Genomic DNA, 9,558 nt, shown 5'->3' with positions numbered 1-9,558 from the left:
CGGCTGCCAGTACACGGGTGGTGGTGGGAGCCTCTCCTGCCTCCTCAGCAGCGCTAAGGATGTCCGACTGCAGCTTACGTCTGCTCCCCGCTGGCAAGTGGACATCCCTGGAGGGCTGCCAGGCTGCCAGAGGGATGTCTGATTGCCATCCTAGGCCCAATCCCTCGGGGAGCAGGCCTAAGCCAGCAAGTGGATTCCCCCGATGGGTCCCAGACTGCGAGAGGGCCCGGACAGGGCTGAGGGACCCCCCACCACCATCCCGAGTGCATGAATTTTCATGCAGCACGCCTCTAGAATAATAATAATAATAATAATAATAATAATAGTAGTAGTAGTAGTAGTAGTAGTACCAGCTTCTTCAGCTTCATTCTCATGTGTGCGGAACAAAAACATCCATTCAGAGATCAAATGTTCCCTCCTCTCTTTAATCCAATGTTGCAGAATTAATGTGGTGACTTCATTTAATAATGAATAAATTGGTCTCCTTAAAATTAAAAAAAATAATCTCTGCATTTGGAAAAGTGGAGAATGAGAAACACTGATTCACAGCAATCATCAAATCCTTTTGTAAAATAACAGCAAGGACTTCTAGCCATGTCAGTGGAGTATTTAATGAGTTAGTTTACCAGGCAGGCTAAGTTCTGTTCCCTGGGAGGAACTCCCTTCTTCATCATTCCCTTCTGTTGTCCTTTATCTTGAAGGCTACAACTCTTGTCAATCCTCATTATCTGTCATGACCACATCTAAAGTAGATACTGGAAAGTACTTGCTTGGGGGGCTGCATATCTCTCATAATCCATTTGCTGCTGTGAAATTCTGGGGCCCAAGAACTGCTTTGAAGGAAAAAAAATCTTAGGCTGCTAATGGCCATGTTTAGGTTTACTATGATTATTATCTTGTTTCCTCTAAAGTGTACCACACTTCCAGACTTCTTGTTTCTGTCTGTCTTATGCAAAGTAATAATAGGTTAAAGAGATCTTCCAAGCATAAAGGGCCTCATCTTTTATTTACTGGCCCCTGTGCTCTGCTTAGCCTTGTTTTCTCAAATTAATGGTCACTTACTGTACTCATCTAAGACAATGTGCTTGGATAAAAATGTAATGCCTTTAATCCTATATTTATCAGCAAGTTCCTAACATCCAATGAGAGAATATCGGTCTTATAAGGACAGCAATTTATCGTCACTACTTATAACTGATTCAGGTTGAGGCACAAAAGCATTTGGCTTTTCAACCCTGCAAGGCCTAAATTATGAGACTCCTATTCAACTCAGATTGCAGAGTGTAGGCAGGAATACATCCCCCTCCCCCTTTATAAACTGGTATTTCTCTCCATCTGTGCAGACAGTGTGGCTGGCTCTCATATGAGCTTCTTTCTCTCCTGTAGGACTCTACAGAGAACAACAAGAAGAGGCTAGCATATACCAAAAATTTTAATTTTTCTACCATTTTCTAACACTTCAATTTTGGTCAGCAGGCAATCTGATTTCCGAGGTACAGTAGGAAAGAGATTGACAAAATGTTTCCCCACTGTAGTAACAAAGACAATTATAATATCTGAATCCTTAATATCTACCTCTCCATTTCCTCTATTCAGATAAGTCTCTACTGCCCTACTTTTAAGAACCAAAGAACCAAAATCTGTATCAGTTAGAATTTGTTTCAACCACGTATAGCAGAAAACCAAAACATATGATCTAAACAAGTTAGAGGTTCATTTCTCTCTCACATAAAGTAACTAGGTGGTCTAGGATTGGTGTAGTAGCTCTACAGTTTTCCAGGGACTTGTTTGCTCCTACCATCATTCTCAAGGTGACCTCATTGTCCAAAATGTTTGCTGACTCTCCAGCCATCTTGCTCAGATTCCAAGCAAGAGAAAGAAGAAGGGAGAAGGGGTGCTGAGCAAAAACTAAAGCCTACCAGCTGAGTCAGCTTGATTTGAAATTCTTTCCTTTGCTTCATCCAGTGGCTGTTATATCACTTTCAGGGATGTCCCCATATCTGTCACACTGCGTGGGAGCCTGGGAAATGTAGTCCTTTAGCTGAGCATATAACCACTCAAAATAAAATTGGAAGAGAAAAAAGAATATTGGGCAGGAATATCAGTCTCTTTCACATTCTCCAGAAATCTGTGGTGCCCTGCCTTGTGCTACCAGGAGTGTGACCAATGTCCCACTTGCAATATAGCTGAGTGCCAAAAGACTTAAGCTAACTGTATTATGGGGATAGGAGTAGGAAACAATGATTATGAGTCACCTACACCTTAATGCCAATAAATGTCATGTCATTTCCTGACAGTGGTTCAATATAAGAAGGAGTGAAGGAGAGGCTATAATAAGGGCACCTGGCATTAGAGGAGAGGAGAGGAGAGGAAATGGACCCTGGAGACAATTTCATTAGTTTTTCTGGAATGGACCATCCCAGCTCCAGAATCTCTTGCAGGACTTCCCCAGGGTCTCTGTTGCATTTGAATCACAGCCCAACTTCTCCCTCCATCTCAATCTGCTTTATTTATTTATATTTACTTTATTTTATTTTATTTATATTATTTTATTTTATTTTATTTCATGAAAGTATTTCTGTAGTAAAACTTATGCACACAAATCTGAGTCTTAGCCAGGGGAAAACTGTCCTGCAACTTCCTGTGAGAAAGCAAAGTAGAAAGTGCTTTTCTGGGCCATAGGCTGCCTGGTCCAGAGCCATCCATTTAATGGCAGTCCCTGGGGTTGGTAGTAGCCTCTACTGATAATAGCTCCGGAGGCTATGGCTGACCTCCAAACTCCATTGTCCCCTTTAATAATCTATAAAGGTTGATTGAGACATTTGTGTGCCAATTATATTTTTAACATGTATCATCTACTTGGGGAATTGATTTTATAATTTTGCCTTGTTAGAAAGATTATTGAAGCATTTTCTTTAAATGAAACCACCTTTAAAATCTAAATATCCTCTGCTTATAGAGAATTACAAACAATGCCTTGTACTCTATCTATGTTATAGATAACTTAAGATAATTCCTTTCATAAAACATACCCACTGAATAAAACTTGTTCACACTGAAGTTTATCAGCCTTCCAGCAGAATAGTATGTTGTTGGTGTGGGAAGGAGGTCTGAGATGTCCCCTAAGACCTTGGAGGTAAGAGAAATAAAATTAGCCTCCATGGGTTCAACTAATAAAATCCACACACAATGTTTAGAATTCTAAATGAGTAAATAATTCTGAATCTTTAAATGTGTGACCAGAGGATTTGCACTGACCCTCAATTCCACACAAGGTGATCTGGGTCTCAGAGAGGCAGGACAGGAATGTGGTTAATATTTAGTAAGCAAAAGACTAATCATATTGTAATGTGTGGACATTAAGGGGTAATTTGAATCACAGAAAGTATAGCTCAATAGAAAAACAATTTGGCAGTGTTCTTCCAGCATTGTTCAAGCTAAGAAGACACTGAATCTGCAAGACAACCTTAATTTAATTACTGTAGAGGTGTTCTGTAACACAGGGCAAGAATGATTCATAATGCCATGACCTGGATAAAAATCTCCCAAACTCTCCACCTCCTTTTGCTCTAATGTTATACTTACTGTGCTGTCCCCAGCTGGAGAAATGAGAATTTCTTCCATGGGATCAACATAAGTTCCATTGTGCACTAATAAACTTTCAATCTCCTGATCCACTTTGATTTAGTGTGAGTCAGTGTCCCTGCTTCCATATGACTCTGGGACAATGACTAAGTTTGCATCTCCTGGGTACTGTGAATTCACCACCCTAACACCTCCCTGTGAGACAACTTGGAAAAGAGCCATCTGGCCTTCAACTCAAGACCCCTCTTCCCTCAATGTGCATAGAGATCTTTGGAGAGTGCATCTGTGTCTGTCTGTTTAATATTTTATATCCAGGAAATGCTGAAATGCTGAATGTCATCTGAAACTTTGGGGATTTGCCCTCCGGATCGCTCATAAAAACAAATTCCAGTTAAGTTCCACGTCAGTAGTTGAGTGGAGCGCTCTGATGCTACCAACTGAGCTTCTTGTAAAGAATTGACCTTCAAAGAGATGAGTGATTGACCACTCCGTGTCTCTGAGAGGCTAACATGGTTTGACATCATGACAAAGGTCCCTTCTGATACAGGATGGAGCAAATTGCCTGGTGGCTCCCTGATGTATCCAAGCCTCTCTCAGACCAGGGAGCAGAAGCAGCAGACCTGTTCAATAAATAGCCACCACTCTGCAGCCTTGCTGCTAACATTACTCTAGGGAGGTGGGGTGATCCATAGTTGGAACCCTAGCAGATACAATGGCAGGTGACAAAGAGCAAAGTGCACAAAAGATAGAGGAGCAAACTCACCCCCGCTCTTAAGGTGCTTACAGTGCAGTGGGGAGATCAGCAGTGAGCCAGTTACAGCACAATGAGATGAGGGCTGGAATAAAATTCCTACTAAGGGTTCCGGGGATGAAAAGAAGGAGTTCCTGAGTCTTGGAGAACAAGTAGGTTTTATTAAGTGAGAAAAGGGTGTTTTGGATGCTCTGGGAAGGTGAGCAACATGGCCATGACAAAGCACTTTAGTGTGAGGGAGTGTGGGACATCCCAAAGCCACACACAACTCATATGCATTGTAGAGGGATTGCCATGGTCAAAGTATGCTTAGAAACTCATTAGGAGACTGATGTATCATTTCCCACTAAACCCAAAGGAGATTGTTTCCCAATATTGAAAGAAGATTCTGTCTCTCCATTTAAGCAGCAGGTGAAGAAGTTGGCTTGAATTTTGGAGTGATGTTCAACAAAACGTGTTTACCTTCAAACTGTAGGCTTTGCTGCACTCACACTGAAAGAGACTAGGAGTGAAGAGCAGAAGGAGGGGCGGCGGGGGCAGCAGGTTTATAGCTCCCCTCTCTGTGTGTCTCAGGAAAAATGCTCATCCAGGACAACAGGAGATAGGAACACCATCCATTTAAGTTATTGCTTCCTCTAGCTATTCCCGTGTCTATCATGCCAAGACCATATCACTAAATCTCCCTGTGATGTGACCACAAATGGCAGGACTGCAGGGTTCACACATGACCTGAGGGTTGGCAGCTGGGAGCAGGGGGGGAGGAAGCATTGCAGAGCAAGGGATTCAGGGAAGTGCCATTTTGTGTTGCGTCTTGCATGCCAATGGCTTTGGATATTGTCTTTTAAGGTGTGGGGACCTGGGAAAGGCTCTGTGCCATCCTGTTGGAGGCACAGAAGATGCTCTGAAGAGGAGGGAGGCAGAGAAACCATTTTGCAGGCAGCTAGGAAACCCTAACAAGCAATCATTAAGACAATCACCGGGAATACAAAGGAAATTACCACTTCCAAAAATATTGGGTAGCATATCTGACAGGAAGGGAATTAGGGGCACAAGAGTGGGTTGATTAAAATGACTACTAGATTCTTGATTTTAGGATCAGGAGAGATATTGGCCCTGAATTAGTTAGAATTCACACAGGAAACAGCTGACCTATCGAATTAGTTTATTTATAGGAGGGTGTGTGTGTGTGTGTGTATGTGTGTGTGTGTGTGTGTGTGCTGTTACACAGTGTATAATTACAAAGGCACTAGCAGGGTGTAAGGCAGTGATGGTGAACCTATGACACGCGTGTCAGAGGTACATGCCAACTCATTTTTTTTGGTTGATTTTTCTTTGTTAAATGGCATTTAAATATATAAAATAAGTATAAAAAATATAAATCTTTATTTTACTATGGTTGCAAATATCAAAAAATTTCTATATGTGACATGGCACCAGAGTTAAGTTAGGGTTTTTCAAAATGCTGACACGCCGAGCTCAGAAGGTGAGCATGCCTGAGAGGATTTTCTGCTCGTCAGTCTTGGGACTAGGTTCAAAGGGACAGGGAAGCAAACCATTATCAGAATCAAGAGGGCAAGTCCTGTGGAGCAGAACAGCTTGAGAGGAGCATGGCACTTCTGAGAAGGGATTCTATCAGCCCAAGCTGACCTCCCAGGGAAGGAGCACATACCCTGAGCTCACCCTCTCACCTCCCTCTGATATCCTGTCAGGATCCCTATTGACACCACCAGCTGGAAACCAAGTGCATGGGGGCCTGTTGATGTCATCCTTACAGGCAAGTATCCATTGATAGCACAGAGGAAAAGTGTGGAAAAGAGAGAAGGAGGAAATTCAAGATCTTCAGCCCAAGTGCTTTCATATGGATAAGGAGTTAGGGAGGAAGAGCAGGCTTGGGGGACAAAAAGACACATTTACTAGTAGTTAGTACAAGGTAAAGATTTGGAGATTCAGATACAGGATCCAAGGAGTGCCAGGAAGTCCACATTGAACAAATACCTAGTATATGCTGGACCCTGTTCTACGTGTTTTCTGTCACTTCCTTCATTTAAGTCTTATTACTTACTACGCCTCAAAGAAGCACCATCATCTCCATTTTATAGATAAGGAAATTGGGACTTGAGGAAAATGTGATGATTCTAAAGTCACAGCAATGAGTATTAAGAGGCAGGATCTGCATCCAGCCTTGTCTGGCTCTGAAGAATGTGCTATTTCCCACCTGAAAGTTGATTAAAGTGGTTCAAAAAAAACAGGAGAGGATAGAAGCTCTAATGTCCCACTTCAGTGCCTACAATTATCCAGACGATTTACACACCATTCACACACTTCATCTCCAAGTTAGGATCAATGTCGGTTTTCTACGGCTTTTCCTATAGTGGTTCATTTACCTACCAGTTCCCTGTAGACTTGGGAGGCCTGTGTGATTATGATATTTGGGGTTTCCGCAGCCTTGGGCTCCAATTATAACAGAGGAAGGGCACAGACAGAGGTGGGGGGAGATGAAGGAAATGGCCTTGTGACAAGCATCCTGCAGAAAGAACAGAGCACAGCCCTGGGCTGGCAGGGAAGGTTAGGATCCTGCAGATGGTTTCATATTCTTGGCACCTGTGCAGCGTCTCCTCTCGATGCCAGTGGCTACGGCGAGTGGCAAGGTGACCTGCGTGTTCCTTGGAGCTGATCCTTCGTAAGACAGAAACCTAGACTTGATGGTAAACAGATGCTCGGCATATGCTCTGCTGGCTCTATCAGCCTGTGGAGGGACAGAGGACTGGTTCCAGTTCTATCTGGCTACTAGTTATGATCCTTCCTAAACATTTTTCCTCTTCGGATTGAAAACTTAATGGTTTAAAAACAGCAACTGCCTGTCCTCTTTCACTTCCTTTTCCACCTATTTCTTCCTTTACCCTCCTTTTCTCCCTCCCACATCCATACCCTACCCTCTCCCTGCTTTGTCTCCTCCTTTTCTCTCTCTTCTTCCCATCCTCCTCTTCCTTCCTTTCCTGTTCCCCACTTTTCATCTCACTCCATTTGACTGACTGGATCAGTGCAATAGATTCTAGATATGTAAAATCCAAGCACTTTGCCCAAACCCACTGAATTTCTCAGTTCTTTGGGCACCGGAGAAAGGAGAATGCAGATTACTGTCCCTAGCTGGCAGCCCCAGGCTGCAGAAACTGACAATTGGGTAGCTGAGTTAAATAATTTGTAAACTGAAAGGACAGGGGCTGTAGGCTCTCAGAGGTTAGGAGTATCTCTCCAGTAAGGAGAAACTGCAAGGACAATAGAGACTCCTGGGAGGGAATAAAAAGGGTTTAGCATCATGGACTAGCATCAGCTAAGCACTGGAGATCACTCTATGGTCCATAGACTCTCGACAGTGGCAGCCATAGGATCTCCCTATGGCTTGCTGAGAGGGTTTTCTGCCCAGTCATAACATTTAAGGCATCTTAGGTATCCAGCAAGCCTGGGGTGGAGGGTGCTAGTATCCCAGTGGCAGGGTGGAGGTGAGTGAGGGCTAAGTCCCTTGGGGGCCCTGAGAGTTGGCAAACTGAAAACTGAAGCCAGTACATTGCTGGGCTTCAAATGCCCATCTGAGAAGGACTATGCTATCCAGGGAGATGGACAAGGTAAATAGATTTCATAGCCACATTTAACTGGGAATTATCAGTTTCTATTTGCAGCCTATACTTTTGGCATTTGGGGTGGCATTTTCTCTTCATTACACTTCTTAATATTTCATTGTGGTAAAAGTGCTCGTCCATAGTTCAGATAGTCTCAGGAGTGCAGAGATAGGAGTGAGGAACACTCCCTGGGAATAGCCCATGAAACCAATCACCTAGAGAAATGCATGCCACGCAGTTACTGATTCAGATGTTAGACACTTCCTGAATGTTTAAGGAGGAAGGGAAGAGAAAGGTCCCTCTTGCTTCAACTGTAAACCTCTTGTATAAAATGCACCCTTTTTATATAATTTCCAAACCAGTTTAGTGGGTTCGGGTGTGTAAGAGAGAATTTCTAGAAAAAATCAACATTGTTAGATTGGTTCATTATTATCTACCACCTTACACCAGATGTTCGCTCTGCAGACAGTACTTAAGACCCAGGAACAAATGGAAGTCAAGTTTCTCCCAGTAAGTTAAAAGTTTTGAGTCCTTTGTCATTGGAAATTATATGCCAGCACATTTTGTCCTCGAGAAAGATGTGGTATGTTTCTGACACTTAATATTTTTCCCATGTCAGCCAGGTTGCAGAATATAGGTCATTCTACCCTACTACCCTGGTTACTTTCAGTCTCATAGGGTTTTGTTTGTGAAGATATATTTGACAAGCCTCCCAACAGGTGTCACAGAATCTCACCATCGGAATGGCTGGATCCATTGCCTGGTTTGAGAGAAGGTCCTTCCTGGCCTATATCTGACAGCCCGGGTCAGATGATGATTCCAGATCGAATGCTGAGGCTTCTGGAACAGAAACCAGAATGCCTCTGATGATCTGCAAGAGAAGCCCACCCCCTCTCTGTGCTCAGCCAGGTGGCTATGAGCTTTTACAAGGTTTTCCCCAGGTCCTGCTTCCTCCAGCCTGGCACCCTCCCAGCCATGCCTCCCACAGATACACACATGATGGACCAGAGGCCTTCACTGGAGCTGTACTTTTCTTGGCTCATACCTGGCTCATCTCTTACTTCTCCCCATAAGTTTCTCAGTCCTGACTTCTGTCTTCCCATAGCTCAATTCACCTATGCTGCCCTCCCTCCCAGCTTCTTTCCCACATTTCAGACTCTTGCTTCTCTTTATAAATGTGTATTGTTTTCCCAATGCAGCAACAAATCACCACCAATTTAGCTAAAGACAACACAATGTATTACGTCACAGTTCTGTAGGTTCGAAGTCCAGCACAAGTTTCATTGTCTGAAATCGCAACATCAGCAGGGCTGAGCGCCTGTCTGCAGGCTCCAGGGAAGAATCTGCTTCCCTGAATTTTCCATCTTCTAGAGACACCCACATCCCTTGGCTCAGGGCTGCCTCCCTGCCTCTGCCAAGTCAGCAATGGCAGGTGGAGCCCTCCTCACCTCACATTGTTCCTACCTTGGTTGGTCATCATGTTTCCTTCTCTGCCTCCCTCCTCTACTTTTAAGCCTTGCATGATTTCACTGGGTCCAACTGAATAATCCAGGGAAATTTCCCCAGCTAAAGTTCCTTATTTTAATGACATCTGCATTGTGCTTT

Source organism: Myotis davidii, unplaced genomic scaffold, assembly GCF_000327345.1.
Source record: "Myotis davidii unplaced genomic scaffold, ASM32734v1 scaffold93, whole genome shotgun sequence".
Taxonomy (NCBI): Eukaryota; Metazoa; Chordata; class Mammalia; order Chiroptera; family Vespertilionidae; genus Myotis; species Myotis davidii.
This window is presented reverse-complemented; position numbering follows the sequence as displayed.